Consider the following 15,806-nt stretch of genomic DNA (forward strand, 5'->3'; position numbering starts at 1 on the left):
ATATATATATATATATATATAATTTTTTTTCAAAAATCAGCAAGAGAACCCAGAACATGACTCTGTAGACATTTTTGTGGGATTTAAATTTTTTGAAATTTCCTTTTGGTTTGTTTCTGCTTTTTAAATGATACTGGTAAGTGTGCTCCTTTGATGGGATATATTCCCACCGATTTCCTATTGCAAGAGGTTCACTATGAATTAAATCTCATGCTGAGATGTTCCTTCCCATCACTCCGCAGAGTGTCTTTTGTGTCACCATAGCTTAAATATCCTGAAATCCCAAAAGTTAACTATGCACTCAACTATGTCCGTTCTTTTCCTGACAGTGTCTGAGAGATAGATCCTATGTTGAATACACTTCAGATTCGGCTCCAGATTTCTAGATCGTCTCCTCCACCTCATTCTCCCTGAGCGGCTACTTCCTCTAATCCCCGAAGTAAAGACCATTCTTTCTTCTCCACCTCACTCTCTGAATATTCTCTGTGGTCTCCTAGGAAAGAAAGGCTTCCTTAGGGGACCACAGAGAATATTATATATTACACAGATAATATTATAATCATATAGTTATATTTCAACCTGAAATAACCCATTCCCAATTGAATAATATATCTCCCCCATTCCTTTGGGTAAGAAAAAGACTCATTTAAAATAATAGTCTCAGTACTAAAGAAGAACATAAACATATTCAAGAACTGGAAATATACAAATTCAAAAGCCCAGCAATCCCACTCTAACATAAGCACTCAATGCAAGCTCACACATGTGTTTACCAAAACAGATACACTAGAATGTTCACAGTAGCACTATTTATAATTATCAAGATTGGAAGCTACTCATATATAATCATCAACAGTAGGATGTACACAAAAATCACGTTTTATGTGCACAGTGGAATACTATACAGCAAGGACGATGAAAAAAACCAACTGCATTTTAATGGATTGGTATTAAAGGTACTGCTTGGATTGGTGCTTGAGTAAAGTAAGGGAAGGAAGCAGGATTGGACGGAAAGGGAAGCCCACTTAGTTGAGGCAGTCCCAACAGATTATTCTATCAACACTGCAAAGAGTTTTGAAGAGCATATGGCTGTTAGAGGTTTCTGGAAATGGGGCAAGAGGGCTGATTCTGTCTACCCCTAAGTTCATCAGTCATGATGTTGGCCACCCTGAAGAGTGGCCAAGACCTTAGGTGAGGTTGCATTCCTCAACTGAATCAATTTCAGAAGGGAGCTGACAGCTGAGGGCTGTCTCCTGGCAACACTCCCAGCAGCAGGGGTAATAAGTCCTTTACTCATAGAAGGGCTTATATGAATGAACCTCAAAAATAAAATCCTGAATGAAAGGCTTCAGGTGCAAATGGAGAAGTGCTAGACAACTTCACATATATGAAATACAAAAACAGGCAAAAATCATCGTAGAGTGCTAGAATTCAGGATAGTGGTCACTGTTGAAAGTTAGTGCACAGAAGGAATTGTCTGTAGTGTTCCCTTTCTTGGTCTGGATGCTAGGTACTAGGGTGTTTGCAGTCAGTGTGAGCACTATTTGAACTGCATACTTGGTATTAGTGAACCTTTCCATGTTCATTTGATAGGGCAAAGATGGGGACACTCTGAGTAGGAAGGCAGAAATGTCTGCTTTTTAAAATCTGTGTATGAAACTATCAACCTATCTGTCTATCACTTAATGTGCTATCTATAATGTGTTTATGACTGTATTGGGGATGTGAAGCATAGTATTTGTTTCATTTCTGCTTTTCAGTGACACATTTTAAAAAATGAATATTTGCAACAGTTTCTGCACTTTCTGCAGTTTCCATTCTTAGATGCAGCCAAACCAGGATTTTCTGCCCTGAATGTTGTTTTTATAATCTAAAGTAGGTCAATATAGCAACTGAAAAAAAATTATGTAAAATTAGAAGTTCTGGTTCAAATTGAAAAGTTTATCTCCAAAACTCAGAAAGACATTTATCAGGTAAGTCCTATCTAGAAGTAAATATGTAAAAGGGAGACTTCTGGATGTTAGAGATATAAATAATATTTTATATTCACTTTCATGAATTCAGGAAATCTTTACATACATGCCTAAATTTATACATACATTCACACACAAACACACACATTATAGAATCTCTGTGTATGCTGGAGAAACAAAGATGAATATGATTTATCATTTCTGATCTTGAACAGCTCCTATTCCAAAAGGAGAGACAGATAAAGAGATAATTATCATATCACAGGGAATCTTAATCTAAAGTTGACTGACCCTTAAGTGGAAAGGGGGGCTTTGGCTGACATCAATGTTTACATCAAAATATCATATTAGTTTTCCAAAAGGTCATATCATACTGCAAGCAATTCATCTCTCTAGAGCGTAAATACTTTGCCTCATCTTCTCACTGTCGCAACTGGAACACATACACACACAATGGTGAAATTCATTTGAGAAAAATTGGTTCAAATAGGAGAACATCGTTATATATAACTCACAGTAGGCCCACATGTTCACTCATAATTTTGGGTTGTTTTCTCTCTGTTGCTGGCCTACTTCTAAAAGGCTTGCCTAGCTGCTATCTGCACACCTCAGCTAACTAAATCCTGTTTCTATTCCAGTAACTAGTTCGGTTTAACGAGCACAAAATTGTTTACTAGCAATCTTCGTACCAGTACCCATGTTGGATATTCCTAATAATCAAGACACTCTTAGCCACCGCAAATATACTTTCAAAACTCTTATCAACCCAATACTTTAGCTAGGCATAACCAATCGATCAGTGCTGGCTGATAATATGACACACTGTAGCCAATTCCACCTTCTGGAATTGAGTATGGATTATTTGAGAAAAAATTAGAAGTGGATTGTCTGATAGACATATTATTTCCGTAGTAGAAATAACAATTTTTGAGTCCCTGATCTTTGGGAACATTTTTATCTTTGAGGAATCAGTGTCGTTGACTCTTTTCCAAAACTGTGCTGTGTGTCAGGCATGGTGTCAGCTCCTGGAGAGATAAAAATGAATAAGGACATTCCCATGACCTTGAGGAACTAACATTCTCACAAGTGAGACAAATAAGCTAATTGTGAGATGATGATATAGATACTAGGGTATGGATAGGTGTGTGGTACACAACTGACCTTGTCAACGGGTAAAGATTTTATTGAAATAATTATGGGATTCTTTACAGAAGTGGCCCCTAAACTGTCTTGAAAGACATTTGGATTAGAAAATAACAAAAAAAAAAAAAAAAAAGAAAAAAGAAAAAGAAGGGAGTCTAGGATACATGTGGAGGCCAAAGGTGAGTAAGGTCAGTCAAAAATTCAGGGAAACCTGAATGCAAAAGACTCATTTGAGCTCATGGGTTTATATTCAACATAAGACTCGAGAAAAGTCACTCTGTATGAAGCTCTGATTCCACGTCAAAATCGTATTCCAACTTCCTTCTCCTGGACAAGTGGTATTTTTTTCCAGTTGCTGAAAAATTACATTCTACAGCTTTCTTTCTCCAGTATTGACAAATGGTTAAATGGAAAGGGAGGTCAAAAAAGAAAATCGATGCAATTTTACACAGTCCTCATTACTAGGTCAACCATGTCTTCTCTGTGCATACTCAAGTTGGTTTCCTTGCTCTGAGTAAGGCTTTTAAAAGGTTACTTGCTGGCTGAACTGTCAGCCCAGGGAAAGAAAAATTAGTTTTCAAAATCTATCTACAGTACAAAAAAAAAAGAGAGTAAAACCTCATGTACCACATCTGTGGTTCTATTTTTAATTATCATCATTAATGCTAAACCAAACAGGAAACGCTTACTGTCTGGTCATTTCCATTTGAAATAAAAAACTGTACAGATTTAGAGCTGGAAGGGTCTTTAGGGATTATCCATGTCAAACATCCTTTCTCCCTTTATTTTGTAAAAATGGAAATTGGTGCACAGAGAAGTCAAGTGGCTTGCGCAAGGTGACAAATTAAGCTAATGGCTGAACCTGAGCTTGGTCCCAGTAGAATGTGCTTAGACGCCCAGGCAGTTGAATCTGCAGAGCAAGGGAGGGTAGTCTATTTTCAATTACAATTTGTTATTCTGTTAAAAAGAAAGCCTTTTAAATTTTAAATAAAGTGTTTATATGGCTATATCATTGTGCCTATTTATTTGTGGCTATCTCTGTGTTTGAGTGTATGCTGGAGTGAAAACATCTACTTTTTATTATTATTATTTTTTTTAATCAGCATTCTCCAACCCAGTGGTTCTCTAAACTGGCTGCACAGTAAAATGACTTGGGGAACTTTGCAAAAATCAATATCCAGGCTCCACTCCTTAGAAATTCTAATTTAATTGGTCTAGGATAGGATCCTAGCTTCTATATATTTAAAATTCCTAAGGTGATTCTGATGCCAATTCAGGACAGAAAACAACTGCTCTGACCTTGCATCATAATCAGGATTCAGTTGTTCATAAACCTCCCCATATGCATGAGCTATCTATACTGCTAATTATTATTATTATTTTATTTATTTATTTTGAAACAAAGTCTCACTCTTTTGCCCAGGCTGGAATGCGGTGACACAATCTCGGCTCACTGCAACCTCTGCCTGCCTGGTTCCATCAATCCTCCCACCTTGTCAGCCTCCAGGGTAGCTGGGACTACAGGTGTGAGCCACCAGGCCTGGCTAATTTTTCCTTTTTCTTCCTTTTTTTTTTTTTTTTTTTAGAGATAGGGTTTCACCAGGTTGCCCAGGCTGGTCTCAAACTCCTGAGCTCAAGCAATCTGCCCTCCTTGGCCTCCCAAAGTGCTGGGATTACAGGCATGAGACATTGTGCCAGCCATAAGCTGCTAATTATTTAATGTGTTCCTCCCTTTGGCTAATATTTAATCTAAATGAACTTATTTTCAAATAAAATTTATGTGATTACTATAAACTATAAACAATCAACCCTTGCTATAAAATCTGAAATATAAACTAACCAAGACAATATTATTAAAGATTGGCTAAATACTACTGTTAGTCTGAGATTTTGAGCCTGAAGCCAATTTCTTTGTCAAATTTATGAATTAGCACATATTAGGGAAATGGTAAAAAATAGCCACATAACACCAAGACATTCTTCTTGAAATAAATGGATAGGTGAGTATAAGAAAATGCTTTTCTAAAAATCTCTGGTATTTTAAAATTGAAAATTACCAGTGATAAATATCCCATACTTTGAGAATCTATGCTTTAACCTGAAGAAGGGAGCAGAGAATTTTGTCTTCATTTCTAAATCTACAAGCTGACCAGGGCATCCCCTTGTGTCTTGGTCTTTCCTGCTGCTCTCAGCTGGGATACAGGTCACCCTTCACGGCCTCAGGAGGGTGACTCCTCCAAACTTAGTTCCCAGGTTTGATGGCTCCCTCTTTTACGAGGAACCCCATACAAAATAGGGCATGTGGTATCCACTCACCTTACTTCTTTATTTCTCCAGAGTTCCTAAAAGTAGCCCACTAGACTAGTCAGTTCTATGCGAATTGCTCTACAGTTGGATTTGAAGAATTCCAAGGAGGATTTGAAGGTAGAATATGAGAAGTCAAGTCTCTAGCAGGTGGCAATATTCTTCAATCTCATAATTGAATTCAATAAAATAGGTCCTGAATGAGAAGGAGGTGCCACGGATGCGTGTCCTTACTAAAACAGGGACCCCAATAAATCACTCACTATATCTTGAAGTGAGAAATGGCCAAGACATGGCTTATGCCTGTATGTGGATGTGTTAAAGGGAAGGACAATGTGATCTGCTACGCAGAAGGGTGTGCCATGTACATACACATCATAGTCACATTCCTAAAGCTTTTCAGAGGATACATTAACGATTAACTTTTGTACATGAGGAACCCTAGTCAGCTTCATCAATGTAAAATGATCAGACTTGCCTCTTTGTGGCTAAGGCTAATTCGTTTATAACATTAACTATTTTTGCACTGTCTGCGGCATTTCTTTCCTTTTTGTCTGTGTTGTATTGTTTTATTTTACCTTTCTTTTCTCTCTCTTCTTTGTTTTCACCTTGTTACCTGTCCAGACTTCATGGCTACCTCTCTCATATGCAAGCAAACAATTAACATATGAAATATCTCTATTTATATTTGAAAACAAAAATGTATATCCTCACCCCAAAGCCTCTCCTTTCCCTCAACCCCCACTCTGCAAGAAAAATAATCAAACTGCCCAAATCCTTTCCTGTTTACTCCCTTGGAAGCAGGTCTGCAGTGTGAATTCTGCTCAGGTAGTCTGCAAGTTTGCCTGTGTCTATGGGACTAATGTTCTCTCGGATTGCAGAAAGAAAGGTGGACAAGGGGAAGCTAGTGGCAGGTCCCACTTATCATGGTGTCTTATCATGTGACCTCATAGCTATATTTCCTTTCAAGCTTCCCACAGGATGAACTAGAGGCCTGCCAGTTCCTCTAAATATTGAACTTATTTAAGTAAATATACTTCACAAGGACACACAGGCTGAACTAATTTTTAAAAAGGGACTAGTCCCACAGTTAGCAATGTATATGCCTCCTCCTTGGTACCATGTTTCTCAATCTTAATTGCACATTATAATCATCTGAAAACAAACACGAATAACTTAGAAGCACTAGAGGTACACAATATTAAATCTGCATATTTAAGACAGCTTAACATGATATGTTTTTAAACCATCATGTGATTTAAATGTGTAACAGGTTTTATACCCACCGTAATTTTAAATTTGTGTGTTAACATTATTCTTTAGAGAAGATTTTGTTTTCCTTATTTTTCTATTTTAGTGTTTGTGAGTAATGTATTGATTACCCTTTAATTGGCCTTTAGTATTCTCATAGATTCTCAGTGAAGAACAGGAGGCAATCTATACTATACATATACATAAAAATATACATATATTTTAAGATCCAACAGTCTCCTCTGTTGTTAAAATGTATGATCTTATGTGATGTGCTTATCCAAATTCAACAAGTATTCTTTTCTCCTTTCCTCTTGGGCTTCAAACACTTAATCCTATTTCATTTTGTAGAAGAAACAAAGTTCCATACATATTTAAAGACTTCACCTATATTGTCCCGCAGTCCTGAACAGCCACACCATCTCCCCCGTCCCCACCATGATCCCTCCACCCACCCCACCGCTGAATGTTCAAAGAGTCATGCTCCAAGTCTCAACCTGAATAGTACCTTTTCGAAGAGTCACCACACATCCTAGTTTTTGATACCACGAAATTTTAAAGCAAGTTTAATATGAGTAACAACAACGTCCCTCTATCACAAGCACCTCACAAAGTGGTTTTATAGATACTTTTTAAAAAAAGGAGGAAAAGAGACAGACAGAGAGACAGAATGAGGAAGAGAGAGAGAGAGAAAAGGAAAGAAGAAAAGAAGAAAGGAAGAGAAAAAAATAAAAGACAGGAAAGAAAAGAAAAAAAGAAAAGGAAAACAAGCAAGGGTATCAGTGAAATAAGCTATTCTCCTTCAAAACAGAACAATTAAAATGTCTCCTTAATACACATTAAAAACATACTCTAATCTCCAAAAAGTCATCCATCCTGAGAACAGAATGTTTTGGGGAGACAATATTATACATACATAAATATCCAGATTCTCACACATTTTAAAAATGCAGAAATAGAATCTTTTTTTATACCAACAATGAACTTAGAAGTACATTTGAATGGTAATTAAACATTTTTTAAAATTTCTTCAATCTTTTATTATTCTTGGTCACCTCACCATAACTATTGCTTCTCTTCCCATCCACCCACCCATTCCATAAAAAAATTCACACTGTACCACATGCCACTCCGTTTATCAGATATTTTGATAACTTTAGCTAACAGTAGCACAATCTGTTAGCAAATCTGAGGAAAATAAGAACAGAGAGCAGAAATGTTTGGATTCCCTTTAGGCGGTTAAATGAAGGTGGTAGCATGCTTGTCTAAAACATGGACAAAGACAAGCCATTTATGAAAGATTCGATATATTGCATGGTTCAAATAAAAAATAGAATTCTGATCTTGATGCTGATTCCTAGACTGGCCAACATACCACTACTGACACATTACTGTAGATGAATGAAAAATGTTTATGGGTTTACGGCAGAGAAATGTCTTTAGCGGTTAAAACTGTAAACTAAAATGGGATTATCCTTACCAGTAAATGTAAAACAAAACAGACACCGCTTTCAAGTATTTGTATGTGGGAAAGGAGGGTGATGGTGATTGCCCTGTAAGGACCTGCCTTTGCTAAGGGATGCACAGCTATTAAATGTAGGGCTACAATTGTGTGAAATATTTTCACTTGGTGAAAGGGCAGGTTTGTGGTGTACAGAAAAGCAGCTCTATTTCTTGTTTCTTATAAAGAAATTGTACCACTAATGCTCTTTCCTCTTTCCCTTTGCCGTCTGCCTCTGAAATCTCCTTATCCTTTTCTGATAGACAGTCACAAATTGAATTACCAAACAAAAAAAAAAGTATTTTTTTTTAAACCTAGACATCAAGAACCTGCTATCATCAAACACTGTCTTGCTATTGCCATCTAGTGGCCAGGATACTAACATGCAGTTCTTCTGGCCAAATCAAAGACACAAGGTGTCTTCCAAGGAGTTAAGAGTTAGAAAACGAGAAAGTACAGAGATTCAATGAAACTGATGTCTTCAAGGAGTTAAGAGTTAGAAAATGAGAAATTGCAGAGATTCAAAGAAACTATGTAGGTCTCTGTTGCCCTCCTTCTACTGAGTGGCATCACTTGATCTGAAATATATATATATATATATATTTTAATCTAGAAAAATCATATATATATATATGTGTATACGTATGTATATGTATATATGTATATATATGAAACAGTATTTGTAGACTTACAAAATAGCACATAGTAGGGTCCCCTGCCTAATAAATTCATGATATGCACTATAATGTAATATACAGTGATACAGTGTCATAAATTATTTTAAAAATTCTAGGAGGCCATATTCCCAAACATTGCTTATGATAGCAGTAATAAGACTATCTGAGCCTGTTATTTTTTCATACGTATAACTGCTTCACCACCTCTCACTTTAGCCTCATCTTGACTTTTCCCTCCTTTCATCCTACCCCTGCATCCACCTATGTATTTATAAATTTGTCAATTCAAGTTTAACGACCAGTATCTTGCCTAGGGAAAAAAAATCCTGATTCTCTTTTGACAACTGAAAAATATGCATTATTTTTCTTAAAATTCTAAATCCTCCATATAACCTTAACCATGATCCCAAGACTGGCATGCCCTTACACACAGGAGGCTATAGGGCGAGGCTTCGCAACAGTGCCACTATTGGCATATCAAGAGAGGTAAGCCTCCACAGTGGTGACAGTGGTGATGATGGTGGGGCCAGCCTTTGCACTACAAGTGCTAGGGATGGTTGGCAGAATCCCTAGCATCAAACCACTAGATGCCAATAACATGCTTGCTCTCACACCAGTGAGACAACCACATCATGTCACCAGGTGTTACCACATGCCTTTGGGAAGACAGAGTGGGGAGATCACTCATCACTGTTTTAGAACCATTGCTGTTAAGAACCAACCTTCCGGCTATGTTCATAATACATCCCGTTCTGTCTCTTATTTTCCAAACTCTCCTTGACTTTTTGCTCATGTCTTTCTCTCATATTAATTGCAGAAACACTTCAAATTTCTGAAGATCCATAAATGCCCATAGCTCTTTAATAATGTTTAATCTTTGATTTTATATTCTTGGAATAATTTAATCTCCCTTATTAGACAATCGCTACCATGTGACCCAAAACAAAGCATCCCCCCCCTTTTTTTCTATAAATCTGCATTTCCCAAATTTATTCCATGGAGCTCTGGCACTAGCTGTTTGATATTTGTAAATGTACTTGTGCATGTGTGCACACGTGTGTGCATGTATTTGTGTGTGTGTAAAGATTTTTACAGTGGCTCATGCCTGTAATTCCAGCACTTTGGGAGGCCAAGGCAGGTGGATCACCTGAGGTCAGGGGTTTGAGGCCAGCCTGACAAACACAGTGAAACCCCTTCTCTACTAAAAATACAAACATTAGCTGGGCATGGTGGCAGGCACCTATAATCCCAGCTACTGGGCAGGCTGAGGCAGAAGAATCACTTGAACCCGGGAGTCAGAGATTGAGGTGAGGTGAACTGATATCAAGCCATTGCATTCCAGCCTAGGCGACAGAGTAAGACTCTATCTCAAAAAAAAAAAAAAAAAAAAAGATTTTTAGTCAAAGTTGAAAAAGTAGCAAACAATATCCCCAACATGGATTTTTCACAATTTACAATAATTAGCATAACAAAGACTATAGAAGTTCTTTTAATTAATATCACGGTTTAGCAGTTTTTCCCCTCAAATATATTTAACTTTTTTTTTTTTTTTTTTTTTTGGAGACAGAATCTCACTCTGTTGCCCTGGCTGGAGTGTAGTGGTGTGATCTTGGCTCACTGCAACCTCCACCTCCCAGGTTCAAGCGATTCTCCTGCCTCAGCCTCCTGAGTAGCTGGGACTACAGGAGCACACCACCATGCCCGGCTAATTTTTTTTTTGTATTTTTTAGTAAAGATGGGGTTTTACCATATTGGCCAGGCTGGTCTTGAACTCCTGACCTTGTGATCCTCCTGCCTCAGCCTCCCAAAGTGCTGCAATTACAGGCGTGAGCCACCGTGCCTGGCCTGATATTTAACTATTTTAATAAATAAAAAAATTGATTGAAGAACTTAGCTATGTCAAAGTGTCCTTCAGGCCGATCCTTCTCCTCTTGGCTTTTGAAGGGTCATTATAGGGCCTTTTCATTTAGGCTCATGTTAATTTCCATTTGATGACAGTAAGGTGTTACTCAACAAGAAACTACTGACCTACTTTTGAACGGTGTCTGCAGTGTGCAAGGGGGATTCTGGAGTTAGAAGTGAACTGGAAAAAGAGAATAAATGGAATATGAAAGGATAGAGGGCCCCTCACAGAGGGCTCCTCACATTGTATGGTGGTTAAAAAGGACTGGGAACGGTGTCCAGATAAATTGTTGATAATTAAACTCCGGCTAAGTATGAGTTAACATTGGAAAAACACTTTACTTTTCCAGAAAAGTTTCATCAAGTATATATTGAATGGTTTGGAATGGTTTAATTACTCAACTTTTCTGTGGTTTTTTGTGGTCTGACCGTAAATTGGATGCTGAGAGGGTTGAGATGGGAGTCTAGCTTGTGCAAGTGATTTTGGACTTCTTCTTGGTTATATTTTCATGCTTTTGGCCTTTATGAAGCACCATATGGGCATATTCTGTGCTTGCAATAGGCAACTACTTAAATGAAATTAAATATTTCTTGTGGGCCTATATTAGATTTAGGGGTTGTGGATAGGGGGAGTCACACAGGATAATTCTTAACTGGAAGAAGAATACCAGAAAAACAGCTACTTTTATCTTCTGTTATTTACATCACTCCATTTAGATGTGCAACCTCCATTTCTTATCAATGCTTATTCTAAAAAGACTGTGTTTAGCTAATAATATTAAAATCGAAGATACTAATGCTAGCTTAAAGGAAGACTTTTTCTTAAGTCAAATTAAGGCTAAAATTTTAAGCTGCAGGGGAATATTACTTATGGTGAATTCTCAAAATAAACAGGGAAAACATTTTTCCAAGGTAGGAACATTATAATTTACCTTGTCAGACTAGGAGTTGTAACACAGGAAGGAAATATCTCTCTATTTTGTGTTTGTTTAAGATCCAACCCTTGTTTTAATTTCCACCCAAGGATTTAGAAAATAGGACACAATACGTTTGTGGTGTCACATGCAATTATTACCCTAGTGAATTGCTAATGAGGCAACTCCAGCTCCAAAGCAGCGTTTTAAATAAAACCCAAGAATACATCACATCTTCACAAATTGCTTTTATAAATTAACAAATACATACACATGCATACAAAAATGGGAATGTATTCTGCAAACAAGCCCTGAGCACGCACCACGCGTAAACTAAGTTAAGCACTAAAGATGAGGCGAACAGAAAGCTTTATGGTGTTAGTAGTCACAGAGCTCATTAGTGCAGGGATAGACATAGGACATCACACTAGATTATGGAAGTAAGGAGAAAAATTCTGTTTTAAAGGGATAAGCATAGAGCTGGGGGCAAGACAGGTAGAGTCAGAAGAGTAAGTGATCAGTTCCCACAGATGGGTCATGCTGGTATTTGAAGGAGTACCAGGATTTTCATAGGCAAAAGAGGAAAAAGAATATCTCAGATAAAGGAAATAGAACAAAATCAGGCAGTTGGAAAAGAGATCGGGAAGAAGGAGACCCTCTCTGTGAGGCCACAGGTTGCCAGAGGTTATTATGAAAGGTAGAGCTAGAGAGTAAGTTTTGCCATTGAAATTACCTGAAGAAATGTTCACAATTTTAGTTAAAGGTGGTCCATATACTTTTGTAACTGAGTATTAACAGAAGTCCCTGTCTAAACCAGTTATAAAATAATAAAAGGAGAAATTACAAGAGATTATATCTCAAAATTTTTAATGTTAAGAATCCGTTTGATCACATGTCATTTAACAGATAGAAAAAATTAGGTGGACAAGCAAAATTCAGATCAGGGATCTAGCACAAACTCTTTTTTTTTTTTTGATTATTCTAAATATATATTTATCACTTTATTTGACCTTTTCAAATAATCAACTTGCAGCTTTGTTGATTTTTCTTTATTGTGTTTTTTTCCTGTTACATGAAATTTTTCTTTATCCAAACTATTATCTTTCTTATTCTTATTTTGGAATGTGCATATTATCTTCTGATAGTTTCCAAATGTAAAGGCTTAGATTATTATTTTGAACTTTTATCTTTCATGTATAAATATATAGCTAAAAATTTTCCCCTAAGGACTGCTTTACCTGGATCATGTTATTTAATACGTTGCTGTTTTATTTTCATTTACTTCAGAATATATTCTTAATATTTATTTATAGTATTTATAACTCTAATGATTTATTGATTTCCAATTTATTTATTAGTATCACATTATATTTCCTGTATTGGTTATATACACATGCATCAACATGTACATAGAAACATACAAACCATACATTAATATATGCAGATAAAATGCATTTATATTTTATATATTGCATATAGTATACAAATATAAATATTACAAGCTTATGAATATATAACATATTATATAATTATAATTATATTATACTAATTATTTATGTACACACTTTTATATAGAACTGTACATTCCAATTTAGAGTGATTGGATTCAATAAGGCTATATATTGAACTCTTCAGAAGAGCAACAATTGTTACTACTACTGTATTTATTCACACATGTACGTATTTATTCCAACCTACTTACACGGATATAATTTTTTTAGTATAATTGGGTACCCTTATAACAGAATTGTTCTATTATTGTTTTATGTAGTCTAATATTCTGTATATGTTAGGCTAATATATGTAGTCTAATATTCTGTATATGTTAGCTTTGTTCTAAACTGCTAAAAATTAAGATACAAAATATAATTTTATATTATCTACATATTTGTCATTTTTGTGATCTTTCCTTTCAGTAGATATCATTTTGATATCATACTCTTTCAAACCAGAGATTTCCCTTCCATATTTCTTTTGTGCAGGTAGGCCTATGATTTTTTTCCTTTTACTGTGCTTGTAAACGCTTTTATTGGAGCTAGTTTGTCCCCTGTTCCTGTTTGAAGTCTCACATAAGTCTTGCTCTTCTCTGTTCAATCTTAGTTAATAAGTTAGCTTGTCATTTCCAAACCTCCAAGCAATAGTTTAACAATTAAAATGTTGACACGAGTGTAATAACCAGCACTCTGGTCTTAATTTGTAGTGGTATCTTCACTACTCTCCCAACTCTGGCTCACAGTAGGTAGAATGTCTGCATTGTGACCTGGGGTTGGGTTTACATTATCTACTTCCTTTGCATTCTTTCCCCATTGCCATCTTCTAAGTTTTTAGCTGTGCCTTTGTTTTAATTTCACCAGGTTCTGAGTACGTATTCGTGTATTGGGAGTAGAGAGGTCATGCATGGTAGTTAAGAGGGCAAAAAAAAAGATCTAACTTGATTGACACTGCTGTAGTTTTTGTCACCGAAATCTTCCTGGAGACAAATTTAACATTGACTACATTTTTCATGGAGTGATTTTTGAAGTGTGTTTTAAACTACCATCACTATGACTATCTCACTTCTCTATCAATGTGTCAGATGAGAATACACTCTTGGGAGGCTTCTGATTCTTGGTCTCTGGTTCTTAGAGGCCCATATGAAACAGAATTCCCCTTTTCAGGCCCTCATAGCCTCTCTCAACAGCCATTGATCTTTGTAACATTTTCCCTAGCCTCTTCTTTCTAGCATTAAAACTGGAAATATGATGTAGATGGTCAGTGGGCAAAAGATTACTTCCTACAGTGTAGTTTGTTATGCTCTTGCTATGGACTTGCCTTGTAACTCTAGAATTTGGGAGCATAAATTAGAAATCATACAGTTGTGTTCCCCCACTCCAGGCTATCATTCTAGGTTTGAGTGAGGAAGCATCTACTCTCTCTGTTCCAAAGCCAACTAATTTCTCATTTAAAAATTACCCTTTAACTCTTCCTGCCATCTTTCTGCACCACAATGGCGCACATGAATATCCTGGCTGATGCTCTCAAGGGCATCAGCGATGCTGAAAAGAGAGGAAAACGCCAGTTTCTCATTAGGCTGTGCTCCAGAGTCATCATTCGGTTTCTAACTCTGATGATGAAGCATGGCTACACTGGCAAATCTGAAATCATTGATGGTCACAGAGCTGGGAAAATTGTCGTGACCCTCACAGGCAGGCTAAACAAGTGTGGGATGATTAGCCCCAGAGTTGATGTAAAACTCAAAGGTCTAGAAAAATGACAGAATAATGCGCTCCCAGTCCGCCAGTTTGGTTTCATTGTACAAACCTCAAGGGGCATCATGGACCATGAAGAAGTAAGATGAAAACACACAGGAGGAAAAGTCCTGGGATTATTTTTCTAGAGATGTAATACATGTTTACAAATAAAATGCCTTGTGGACTCTGAAAAAAAATTACTTTAAATTAAATTAAATTACTACCTCAGCCGTTCTATACCGTGACATTTACATTGAGATAAGGATAACAAAACTGGTTTCTGATCAAGTTTTAATGATATCTGTGTCTTTGAAATAAGAGTCTAGGCTTTCAAGGGACTATTTCAAATGGAACAATATTCAATTGTATACATGAGCTTACAGATTTTAGATAATTTAGTCACAATAGTTATTAGTTATCAACTAGTATTAACTATTTAAGTTATCTTTTTAAATCAGCTTGTAAGATCAAAAATATTCCAAAATTGATTATCAGTATTTTGATGTTCTCCCTAAGACTTACTTCATTAACAAGAAGGATTTTCATCTCAGGCAACTGTAGCCCTGGTGTGTTCATTGTTACAGACACCAGATGCTCCCCCTTTACTTCTCATAGTTATTTCCCTTCTTTTAAGATTGTCTATCCATCAATATCGTCAGACTAAATCACCTTGGACCAGGCCCATCAAAAGCTCCGTTGGCAATGTCACTGGGACCATTTGCAACCTAATCTATCTTTGTGGTGCTCCAAAACAGCACACACACTGCCTTAATTGCTACAACCTCATACCCACTGGGGACCACAAACAGAGAATAAGCAGACTCTGTTACACCCTGCAACTCCTGCATTAGTATCATTTACTGCAAGATTAATGAGAGAAGCTGAGAAAGCCAGAAGTGTGGAGCAAAGCC

General features: G+C 36.6%; 1 pseudogene; it reads left to right on the forward strand.

The window, feature by feature from the left end:
* Positions 1-14,651: 14,651 nt before the first annotated feature.
* Positions 14,652-15,041, forward strand: LOC100594700 (annotated as a pseudogene).
* The last annotated feature ends 765 nt before the right edge of the window (positions 15,042-15,806 follow it).

The sequence above is a fragment of the Nomascus leucogenys genome, chromosome 2 (assembly GCF_006542625.1).
Source record: "Nomascus leucogenys isolate Asia chromosome 2, Asia_NLE_v1, whole genome shotgun sequence".
NCBI classification, from domain to species: Eukaryota; Metazoa; Chordata; class Mammalia; order Primates; family Hylobatidae; genus Nomascus; species Nomascus leucogenys.